Source organism: Bos taurus, chromosome 14, assembly GCF_002263795.3.
Source record: "Bos taurus isolate L1 Dominette 01449 registration number 42190680 breed Hereford chromosome 14, ARS-UCD2.0, whole genome shotgun sequence".
Taxonomy (NCBI): Eukaryota; Metazoa; Chordata; class Mammalia; order Artiodactyla; family Bovidae; genus Bos; species Bos taurus.
The window spans coordinates 56,329,117-56,341,641 of NC_037341.1; the positions used below are offsets into that span (position 1 = coordinate 56,329,117).

Below are 12,525 nucleotides of genomic sequence, written 5' to 3' on the forward strand. Positions count from 1 at the left end.
TTATCTGTGTTATTTGGGTTCAATTAAAATTGCTCTGTCTCTATCCCTCACTCTCAGAAAGTCTTCTGGGAACAAGGTAAATGTCCAGGGGTAAACAGAACACTAGAGTACAGAAGAAGCTTGCCTTTTTATGACCTTTATTTTATTGTTGTTATTGTATGTAAAGTAGTAGACAATTTACATAATCCCTCAACAACCTTGCAAAATTGCTCTTTTTCTCAATAAGAAAACGGAGATGCTGAGAGGTTAAATAATTTGACCAGAAACGTATAGTGCAGCTCGGGTGCCAACTTGGTTCTGTCTGAAAACAACTCAAAGGCAGTAGTCAGGTAATCTCTAGTCTCTTAAAAAGCAGGCTGCTGCTGCTGCTAAGTCACTTCAGTTGTGTCCGACTCTGTGCGACCCCATAGACGGCAGCCCACCAGGCTCCTATGTCCCTGGGATTCTCCAGGCAAGAGTACTGGAGTGTGTTGCCATTTCATTCTCCAATGCACGCATACATGCTAAATCGCTTCCCTTGTGTCCGACTCCTTGTGACCTCATAAACGGCAGCCCATCAGGCTCCTCTGTCCACAGGATTCTCTAGGCAAGAATACTGGAGTGGGTTGCCATTTCCTCCTCCAAAAAGCAAGAATACTGGAGCGGGTTGCCATTTCCTTCTCCAAAAAGCAAAAAGAAAGAGAAGACTTGAAAAGGAATCTTATCAGAGCTGGTCACAGACGTGGGAAGATCGTTCCCTGAAAGACTGGTGTATCTAGGGGAAGTCTTTCTGAACTAATCAAAGACTGGAAGGTAAGGGGACCATGTGAACTGGAAAAGGTGTAAGTCATCTAAAGTGGGCAGTGGCTCCTCATGCACCATTGTTGTAATGTGGGATTTAGGCCTAATTTTCTTACTTTTCAAGAGGCCAGAAATCCACACATTAGGTTAAAAAAAAAAATCTCCTGAGTTTTTACAAAAGACACTATAATGACCAAACAAAGTCTGCCATCAGTCTGAATTTGCCCTGTAGGCAACTAGTTGGCAACCGTGAACTTATTCCAATGCTGCCAACTTGGGCTTGCAGATGGTTTTCTTCTTAGCCTTCAGAGAATTAACTAGCTGTCCCTTCTTCAGGGAAGGCCAGATTTGTTCTTCCAGTTGGACTTTCTCTAGTTCTCTATGGATCCCTATCCTGTCTCTCCCTCCACAGACCTATTTTTTTTGTTTAATTAACATGTTTAATGTTTTTCTTTCCTGCTAGGCTGTAAGTTCATGAAGGAAGGAGACATTTCTGTGTTGGTCATTGTCACTGGGCTCCCCAGAATCAGATTGGCTGATGGAGAGTTATGTGAAGAACATTTACTGAAGAGCGTGCTCAGGAGCACCAGGTGGGTGAGGGAACAGGACTGGTCTGGGAGATATTAGGGTGAATGACTTAGTAGAGCTCCTACCTGGGAGACAGCCATCTATAGTATATAATTTGTGTGTTATTACTTTAAAATAAAGATATGAAAAAATGGGTTTTATTTGAAATTATATTAAATTCTATATTATTTACTTTTCTGTTATGTAAATGCTATTTTTTTTCCAACCAAAGCAATGAAACTAGTTAACAGTGGCAATTAGTAGTAATTAATAGTAGGACTAATGAATTATATGTGTGAGGAAGATTTAATAATATTTTGATAATATTTCTTTCCTCTGATGTAATGATTTATTTTAACTCTTTTTCTTAATGGGGTACTAAATAATTGCAGGCTATACTTGTATGTATTTTTAAGATTCATATTATTTAAACAGATACTGCCCATATCTGTTTAATCAAAAAAGTAACAATGAGATGTTTCTTATTGTCTTATGATAGCAGTAGAATATTTGTACTCTTTCAGTTTGCTTTTTCTTTTTGTTGAAGATTTATTTATTTCTTTATATTTGGCTGTGCCGAGTCTTCGTTCCTGCACGTGGGCTTTCTCTAGTTGCGGCAAGTGGGGGCCACTCTGTGCAGTGTGCGGGTTTCTCATTGTGGCGGCTTCTCTTGTTGTGGAGCGAGGGCTCAGAATGTGGGCTCAGCGGTTGTGGTGCAGGGGCTTCGTTGCCATATGGCATGTGGAGTCTTATTGGCAGGCAGATTCTTTACCACTGGACCGTGAAGGAAGCCCCTCAGTTTCCTTTTTCAGTGACACCTCTCTGAATGCCGGAAGCCTTTGCCTTAGGACATATTTTTTCCTTTTATGTAGTGGTGGAAGTAAACGTAGTTGAATGTAAAATTCATTTTGACTTGCAGGTCTGCTCTTTTTTCTTCCAATTTTATTGAGATATAATTGATATACAGCACTGTATAAATTTAAGGTGTACAGCATAGTGGTTCAGCTTACATATGTTGTCAAATGATTACCATGTTTAGTGAGCATCCGTTTTATCATGCAAATACAAAATTAAGGAAATAGAAATTTTTTTTCTTGTGGTGAGAACTCATGAGGATTTACTGTCTTAAAAACTCACTTATACAGAAGTGGTAATTATGTTTATCATGTTGTACATTATGTCTTTTGTAAGTAAGTTATAAGTGCTTACTTACAACTGGAAGTTTGACCTTTTGACTGCCTTCATTGAATCTCCCCTTTCACAATCTCAATAAGTACAAATCTGACCTCTTTTTCTATGAGTTTATTTGTTGGTTTGTCTGTTTCTGAAGTATAATTAATCTACAACACTGTGTTAGAGCCTGTTACACACCACAGTGATTTGATATTTCTATATATTTCAAAATGATCCCCATGATAAGTCTAGTTACCAAAGATAGTACATAGGTATAAGCCCTCTTATTTCTGATGTCAATCCAATCTGATATTGATCCAGATATCATCCCAACAATTTGGGCATTGAATATTTGGGATTTTACTTGGTAATAACAGCATGTTTTTAGATGTATAAGAATTAATTTCAAGGTCTTCCAAAAGTCCATTCATTTTATATCTACACACCAGCTGTTATCAATCAGATCCTGTGCATGTAGAAGTTAATCAGGTAGGTTGCTGCTGCTGCTAAGTCGCTCAGTCGTGTCCGACTCTGTGCAACCCCATAGACGGCAGCCCACCAGGCTCCCCCGTCCCTGGGATTCTCCAGGCAAGAACACTAGAGTGGGTTGCCATTTCCTTCTCCAATGCAGGAAAGTGAAAAGTGAAAGTGAAGTCGCTCAGTCATGTCCGACTTTAAGCGACCCCATGGACTTCAGCCTACCAGGCTCCTCCATCCATGGGATTTTCCAGGCAAGAGTACTGGAGTGGGGTGCCATTGCCTTCTCTGTCAAGTAGGTTATCCGTATCTAAATCATTCATCATTTTTAAACATTCTTAAGCACATAGGACATCACCATATTAAATACTCTTTCTCAGCGTCGAAGGCAGACGTAATCTGAACTTGTGAAATTGAAAAGTTGGATTTCAAATAGGGTAATTTAGTAAAGGAATGAGAAAGTCCTGTTTAACTTGGCTGCCATTTTCTGAGTTTTAAATCAGTCTTATTTCTCAAAAAAAAGAGTCATTTTTTTTTCACTGTATGAATTTTGCTGAAATCTACACATAACATCAAACAATTCACGTGCAGTCAATCCACCCTTTTCCAGGTTCCTTATGGCCTCTTTAAAGATCATTGAAGTTTCAGAGAAACAGCATATACACTTCTGTTTTACTGTAATCTTTTTTCCATTCTCCTTCTGGATGCATTTTCATATTAGAGAAGGACATTATTCTTGTCTCACACTTTAAAAATATGATTTTACAGTAAGCTAATGTTTTAACATCTTTTCTGTGCCAGTAACACTGGCCAGACCAATCCTGTGGTCACACATCTAAGGACACAATCTCCTTCCATTTCTATAAAGCCAATAATCTTATGAAGTGCTTCTGTACATTTTATGGAAACTGAAAAGTGACCAATATTTTTATTATAAAAACCTCAATATTATGGGCAAGCAATTAAGTCTTTTTCCCCAAAAATAACTGTTGTGCACAGGTGTGTAGAACATAGCAGGTAAAACCTTTTTATTTTCTTTAGTAAGAAGTTTCTAGATAAGAATTTTACAAAATTTAACTTTGAATAGTACATCTGTTGAATATAGAGATAGATGAGCAAAATCTACTTCTGTTTGAACAAGATAGTAACCATATTTTGTATTTTCTGTAGTTTGATTAAAATCTTTATAGAAATCAACAAGATGATTTAAAACTCCATTTGTTTTTCAAATCAAAATACCTACGAACCAAGGGGAGCCTTTTTTCTTGCCATGATTAAATTTATCACTTATACTATAGAAAGTATGGTCATTGGTAATATCTGACTTAATTCTAAGGGATCAATACATCTGTTATCAAAATTCTCCATTTTTTGGGGGGGGCACAAATAATTTTTATTGGACCACAGTATTTTAGTTGGGACCTCTGAATCAGAAGATACAGGTTTACCCAGCATCATGGAGCAATGAAGGGACTGATAATGTGCTGTATATGGTATACCTAGATTAATTTGTGGCCAGTATTTTCAACTGGTATCTTTTGGATAAGATGGGATAAAAAAACGTTGATTGCTTTAAAGTACTTGTGTGTTTCATTCCTAACTTGAGAGATTTAATCTTCTTAGGTGATTTTACCTCTCTTTCTCCACCATGCCCGACCAGTTCTTTTTTGTATATCACACCCATATGGTACCAACAGTAGTTCCTCTTTTAGTTTGGTCATGTGTTCAGAATTTAATCAAGTGCTTCTAACAGTATGAAAGACCAAGCCTTGAGCTGTATATTTTACGGGGGCACTCTGACTCAACACTTCATCTTCAACTCTTTACTGGAGTTAATCCTAATTTTTAGAAAATTGTTTAATTTTCCTACATGCTACAGGCATAGGAAGCTGTACTAAAAGGAAGAGGCTCTGATAGGAAACTGCAGTGAGTCCTGATGTCACTTAGTTCAGCACAATGGAAATAGAAGCCACCTCCCTTCTGTTGTTCCATTTCCCCTTTTGGATGAGCAAGAGAGAATCATCTTTAGGGCATTATGTATTCATCGAGGGGCAGTGACCTTAATCCATAAAGCCCTATAGAGTTTATGCTTTGATTACCTTAAAGCCCGCCTCCCCTTATACAGTGTCCCAGACAATCAAAATTGCCCCACAATGTGCCTGCTAATGTTCCCAATTTCAGTAGACCCAAGACTGAGCCATCTGGTAAATAAGGCTTGGCACAGAGATTCCCCTTAAAGTGATCTGACCATGCCACATAGTTTGCCTAGAAATCTCTTCCTTAATTGCCATGAGGCTAGGCCAGTTTTAGAACTCTCTTTGGATCATTGGAGAATAGAGTAACTAAAATAAACTATAATTGTAGATTTACTACAACAACGCTTCTTTTTTCTAAATAATGGTATTTAGAGATTTCTTGTGATTAAAAGGGGATGAATGAAGGTTAAATTCAATATGGGGAAAAATATTTTTTGGAGGACCTACAGTTTGGCAGGAAATTGGTATGTTTTCTCATTTGACTCTCACAACTCTATGACATAGATGTTATTATTCTTATTTTACAAATGAGGAAACTGGCTTAGAAATGTTAAGTAACATTTCCAAAAGTGATGGACTTGTCATTCAAATTCAAGTGCATGGGCTCCAGATTCCGGGTCTTTACACTCTGTTACCCAAACAATAACTCTTTCTGAACTCCTTATTTCTCACTCTGGCTCTAATTAATTTTTTCTTTATCCTCTTTACTTTTATTATATTGTCCACCAGCCTGTATATATTTTCCTCATTTCTCCTTTTGGTAGTCTCTTAATATCTTCTTTTAATGACTATATTTTTAGTTTCATTTCTCATCTCCTACAGCTTTAGCCATTGTTATCTTTCCTGGACCAATGTATTAATTTACTAACTGATCTCATATTTATTCTCTCTCCTCTGGATCTCTTCTTCATACGTGATTATCTTAAAAGAAATAACTAAATTATGCTACTGCTTTGTTCAAAATCCTGAGATGGGCTCACATCACAGTTTAGACTAAAATCCTCTCTACTGATGGCCGAGACAGCTCTGTGGAATCTGGCCTCCACCTTTCTCTCTCATTGTGTCTCCTGCTACTGCTCCCCAGGCTCCCCTAACTCCAGCCACACTGGTTTACCCACAGGAGCTTGCATCCAAGTTCATTCCTGCTTTTGTCCCTGGTGCTCCTTTGCCTTCCTCTGACTTTTCTTGGCTCATTCTCTTCATTTAGGTCTCTGATCAAACTTATATCCTTGAAAACTTGAGAGAGGTCTTCCTTGACAATTCTAAAATAACTACCAACTAGTCCTACTTTGGGGTTTCCCTGGTGGCCCAGATGGTAAAGAATCTGCCTGCAATGCAGGAGACTCAGGTTCAATCCCTGGGTCTGGAAGATTCTCTGGAGAAGGGAAAGGCAACCCACTTCAATATTCTTGCCTGAAGAGTTCCATGGACAGAGGAGCCTGGTGGGTACAGTCCATAGGGTCACAGAGTTGGACACAACCGAGTGACTAATGCACACAGTCCTACGTTAATGCATTACCCTAGAATTTACCACTCACTACCTGGAATTATATTAGTCATGAACACAAAGTTATTCTCTTTGTCTTTCTCCTGCTGTGAGAATATAGGCTCCATGGTAACAGGAACCTTTTCCGTCTTGTTTATCACTGCATCCCAGAGCCTAGTAGAGTCCCTGCTTATACTCAGGGACTCAAGAAATATTTGTTGAGTGAATAAAGATATACTTATACAAGTGCCTCAGGAATTTTCAGGGTGATCTTAGCAAACTGCTTTTCTGAACTCTAAATTATTTTTTCATTTCCCTTATTTATTTATTTTTAAATCAAGCTCTTACTTTAGCACTTGATCTCATACTGCCTTATGACATATATTATATTATTACTTAAATAATGTCCATACAATATTATTATAGTTTGTTTTTCAATAGTAGCTTAAGGTACTACTCTTAGTATTATCCAGATGCTTTGTTATTTATTGACTGAATTAATGACATGTTATTAAATCCCAAAACAATATTCTAATGCTTTTAAAATATTATTTCTTTTATCCTTATAAAGATTTATAGAAATATATTTCTTTTCTCCTTTATCTCCTTTATTACTAAAAGGAGAAAATTCTTATTCTCTTGCAAATAAAAACATGGTTCAGAAAGGAGAAATGAAATGCTTCATTAAGGTTGTACATCTAAGAAAAGATGAAGTGGGTCTTAAACATAGATACTGACTTGAAAACAAATGATCCTTCCACTAGAGGCTATAGCTTTGCAGTAAATCTCTATGAATGTAATTTCATTCATATGGCATAATGACTCCCAAATCCTACTGAGCTGACTTGTCTATTGTGGGTGAAGAGGAAGAGGAGAATGTGTTGCTCTTGATTACCAACTTTATGCCATGTACTTATGGTGTTGTGTGAAGAAAGACTAGAAAGGCAACTGAGTCTACTCAAAAGAAAGGCGTTTAAAACATAAAACACATGGGCACAGAGGGTAAAGCACAGTCTTGACCCAGTCTTCCATATTATAATACTGAGCCCCAAGACACACTGTGTTGCTTCCCCTTTTCCCTCCCATGACCATTATTCCTAAGCAGGCCTGAGACACGCAAGATAGTGTAGCTCTACTTAAAACTGGGACACTTAAAGTATCAGTTCAGTTCAGTTCAGTCGCTCAGTCATGTCCAACTCTTTGCGACCCCATGAATCACAGCACGCCAGGCCTCCCTGTCCATCACCATCTCCCGGAGTTCACTCAGACTCATATCCATCGAGTCAGTGATGCCATCCAGCCATGTATAGCCTAAGGGAAAAAGTTTCAGTCACTAGCTGACCATATTTCAGTTCTCCATAGTTGTCCAAAGCTATATCCTTGGCATTTTTGCAAGCATGACATGGTGCAAGATGCCTGGCAAAACCCAAAATTCCTGCCTGAAGAGCACACGAGAGGGAAGCAGCACACCTTAGGGGTTTGGTGATTTGAGAAGTTTGACATTTCATGTCGTGATCTTTACATTTACTGCACTTTCTCATTCAAGCTGAATTTCATGAATATTATCATGAATCAGTGGCAAGGTTTCAAACACAAGAACCACCACGGCATCCTATATGACAAAGCAGATTCCAGGGTCCTTGTTGCTCGAGATTCTCATTTAGTTGACCTTGAGTGAACCTGAGAACCCATCTAAACAAGTAGTTCCAGGTGATTCTGATAACACATTATCTGCAGAGATATATCCGTGTAGGAAAACCTTTCTCCCCACTCAGATATTTTAACTCTGCAATTGTATTTTATGTCTCTGAATAATTTATTATTCTCCATATGAACATGAAGGACAAGTGAATATTGTTAAGTATATTAATATTAGAGACTGAAATCCAAAATGATTATCAGCCAAGAGATTGTTTTATAATGATTTATTCAAGTCTTTTTTTTTTTTTTTTGGTCTTGTAGGGCTTTTAATGCACAGTCAATCTTTTAAATTAGACATTGGCCAAGTGTTAGCTCACAATCTATATTACTAAGTACTAAAAGCTGGCCCAGAATTCTGGCAAGAAGGATGAACTGTGAACAGTGAGGCCTGACAACCAAAATGGTATGAAGTGCTTAGATCACCTTGTGGGGAAATCTTGGCACTAATACTAATCTGTATTTCCCAGAAGATTCCTCTAAGTGTCACACAGTGAGGAAACCATTAGCAGACACACTGTGAGAGGATTTTGATTGCTTTGATACGTACGTGCTGCATCTTCTGGATATTTTTTTACTGCTTTCATTACATTAACTTCTCTAAATAGTTATTGAAAACTTAGACTCTATAAAGTTATATAGTCACATTCCTTGCTCTATTTACCCCATAAGATATGGATAGAAGCAGCCCTGGACATTATTAATTGCGAGAGACTATGAAAAGCACTACACAAAGGGTATGAACAGTGCTCAGAGTTTGGAGGCTGTGAAGAAGGTGGAGAGATGATATTTGAGCTAGACCATCAAGTGTAAGTAGCCTTTCAGTTGGAAGAGAAGGGAACAAAAGCCTTTCCAAAGAGAAGGGCTGCTTTAGGATAGAATAATAGCAACTAATATTTATGGAAAACTTATTATTTGCTAGACACTGTTATGAGCACTTTGTGTTTTATCTCATTTAATTCTCAAAAAACTATGCAGTGGGTGCTGTTAGTATCTTCCATGTGTAAATAAGGAGACCCATCTGTGTGCATAGGTTTGCAATGTTCTTGGGTAGCATGATTGGTTAGGCAGTGGCAAATGGCATGGTGTGACCTGAGCCAACAGAGGACTCAAGGTAGGCCGGGGCCAGGCGATGAAGTGCGTCTGTTAGATTCTTTCATTACACAGAGGATTTTGGTTTTACTTTTTTAAATTAGTGTTTCTAATTACAAAGGTGATGTCTACATATGATTTTAAAATGTACAAGGAGCACACAATAAAAAGAATCTTTGGCACCCTTGATCTTCAGTTCCACTGCCTTCCTCCTGGGAAGCAACCATGATCACCAACCACTTGTGTATCTTTGTGGACACAGTGTGTGTAACGTCTCTTGTCTTTGCCCTTTGTTGCACACTCTAGTACACACTATACAGACCTTGCTTTGTATCTTGAGATTGTTCTGTATCAGCACATTTGGCACATTTGGCTCTATCTCATTCTTTTCCACAGCTTCGTGTTTCCCAATTATGTGGTTGAACCATGGTTTATTTAACCAGTCCACTAATGATAGACATTAAATATGTTGCTAGTCAATACACAACGCTGATTTGAATATTTTTGTCTTTGAAAACATTCACGTTTTACTTACAGGAGATGCTCCTCAAGGTGAAATTTCTGTGCCCCAGGAATAACTGTAAACAGGGGAGTGGCATGAACAAGTTGGCCTTTTAGAGCAGTCCATCTGGCCCTTGTGTGGTGGATACAGTGGTGGGAGGAGCAACTAGAAGCAAGGAGGTTGCGAGGCTTGCGTTTCTTCAAGAGTGAGACAGTGAGAGCTGTGGAAAGCCCTGGCAAGGAGTCCTGGGAGTGAAGGACAGATTGGAGGAACAGTTTCTGGATACAGTCATTGAGAGAGTTTGCACCGACCATCTGACTTTTCCTCTCCTTTACTCCTTTCTGTTTTCCACTGAGTTCTTTTCAGCAGGTATCCAGAGCCCGTGATCAGAAAGTATTTGTGCCAACATCACCACCTCTGTCTTTGGGGGTAAAGTATTTTGAATTTAGTAACCACAGATAATTTAAGGAGCCAACAAGCAGTGGGAGGAAACTGTTCTTAAAAATGAATTCCCAAAGGGACCGTCCAGTTACCTTCCTGGGCAGTGCATGCTCCCAACTCTGCCAAAGGATTGCAGATGGAGCTGTGTATCTGTGTATCTTTTCTTGCCATCTTTCCTTTCAGTGCAGTTCAGTTCAGTCGCTCAGTTATGTCTGACTCTTTGTGACCCCATGGATTGCAGCATGCCAGGTTTCTCTGTTCATCTTTCCTTTAAAAAATTTTTTTTTTCCTACACATAAAAGCAAACTTGTTATCTTTTTCATTTGAGGGTAACTACCATACCCTCATTAAGCCCCATGATTTCTTCATTTGTTGTCTAGTCATAATCTTAATTACCCCCGCTTAAAAAAGCTTAACCTACTTAAAAGAGAAATAACAAACTAATCCTAGTTTGACAACACATGTACCTTGCATCTGGCATTGGAAGCAACAAGGTTTACCCAGCATCTATCACTGTGCAGCTTCCAAGGGGAAAATGCAAAGAAGCGAAGGCTCGCGGTTATCATCATCTTTTCTCTCTGTCTCTTGCATGGAGTCAGCTTTGGAAATGGACTCACTCACTCCAAGCCTGAGCACCAGAGACCTCCACAGCCCTTGCGCCCTAGGGCTATCCAGCTTTATGTAACAGAGAAATGGAGCAGAACTCCTCCTGGTGTGGTTGCAAATCAATTAGAATTTGAGAAACATGACACTGAAAGCCAGAGAGGACTGGCTGCCAGTCACACAGCATGCCTTTCTGCCAGGGCATTCCTGCGCCCGGTGACTTGGTGTGGCTCACCGTTTTGGCTAGGAAGGAACCCAGCACCCTCACAGGCCCATGCTGCTCATCTGTCAGGCAGGTTTTGATGATGGACATCGTAGGACAGTAGTTGTTGTTCGTGGGGTGGGGGGAAGTGGAATCTGCAGCTTTGTCTTCCAGGCAAAGGGCATTCACAGTGAGCTCGGGGCTTCCTAATGCTTCCGTTTTAATTACTATTGTTCAGTTTCCCTGGAGGAAGAAGAAAGGAAAAGGAAAGTTGTAACTGGGATTTTTCAGGTGGTGGGGCCTATTTATTTGTTATTAGTGGTGAACCTGACTTTATTCAGCACATTTCTCTCCCTATATATATATTTTTGGCTGTTCGTTGCTGTGTGTGGGCTTTCTCTAGCTGCGGTGCGTGGGCTTCTCATTGCAGTGGCCTCTCGTTGCAGAGCAGGGCTCTAGGGCAGGAGGGCTCGGTAGTTGTGGTGCATGGGCTTAGTTGCTCTGAGGCGTGTGGAATCTTCGAGGACCAGAGATCGAACCTGTGTTCCCTATACTGGCAGGTGGATTCTTAACCACTGTACCACCAGGGAAGTCTAGCACATTTCTTTTTATTCCTGAAGACACTGAAGTTCAGAGTAGGTGGAGAAACAGAAACAGTAGAGATGAGAAGGAGGAAACATGGGGTAAGTTTTCAATTCACTTCCTGCTTACGTGCCTGGAACATTTCTCTAAGGCAGAACTTCTCAAATAGAACTTCTCAAACTTCTCACAATTTCAGGATTCCAAAATATTGATCCTTTCAGCTCACAAGTGGCAGAACAAGGCCTTAAAAGGGACTTCAGCAGCCTTCTCTATATATCTCAAGTCATTTTCAAATATGGTCCTTTTGTGCACATGTGACATATTTAGAGGCACTAAGAAAAGCTGTCTTGGAACCTAACAGTCCTAAATTCTTGGAGAGAAACACAAGATGGCTATTTGACCCCATCAAAGCTCTGGTTTGCTAGGCTGTGTGGGTGTGGATGTGTGTTTACATATATATGCATTATGTACATATGTGTGTCTGTACACATATCTATTTCAATAGAGAGAATTAGAGAGTTAATCAATCAAGTTAATCAAGAATTAGAGAGTTAATCAAGCATATGTTCCAAAAGCATATGCTTTGGAGTCCAGAAGATTTGGTTTAAAATTTCACTTCACCATTTTCTCATTGTGTGTGAACTTGAGCAGGTTACTAAACTCTTTTGAACCTTGGTTTCCTGGGAAGTAAATACCTACCTCTCAGGGTCATGATCTTGAGCAAGTCAAATTCTTTGTTCTTCAGTTTCCTCATGTGTAAAATGGGATAATAATAGTATCTATCTCAAACTTCTGTAAGGATTAATATGTTAACTCATGTCTTAGTATATGAGTTAATATGTATATAAATTGGTTAGAACATTGCCTGGTATGTGATTCACTGTGA

The 12,525-nt window shown here is 39.2% G+C and overlaps 1 protein-coding gene across 1 annotated transcript in view; it reads left to right on the forward strand.

The window, feature by feature from the left end:
• The first annotated feature begins 580 nt into the window (after positions 1-580).
• RSPO2 (R-spondin 2) overlaps positions 581-12,525 on the forward strand; it is a 226,971-nt gene continuing 215,026 nt past the window's right edge. Inside the window, exons 1-2 of the mRNA XM_059893312.1 lie at positions 581-792; positions 1,244-1,370. The gene's annotated coding sequence lies outside the window, so the exon portion shown is untranslated. The remainder of the gene's footprint in view (positions 793-1,243; positions 1,371-12,525) is intronic.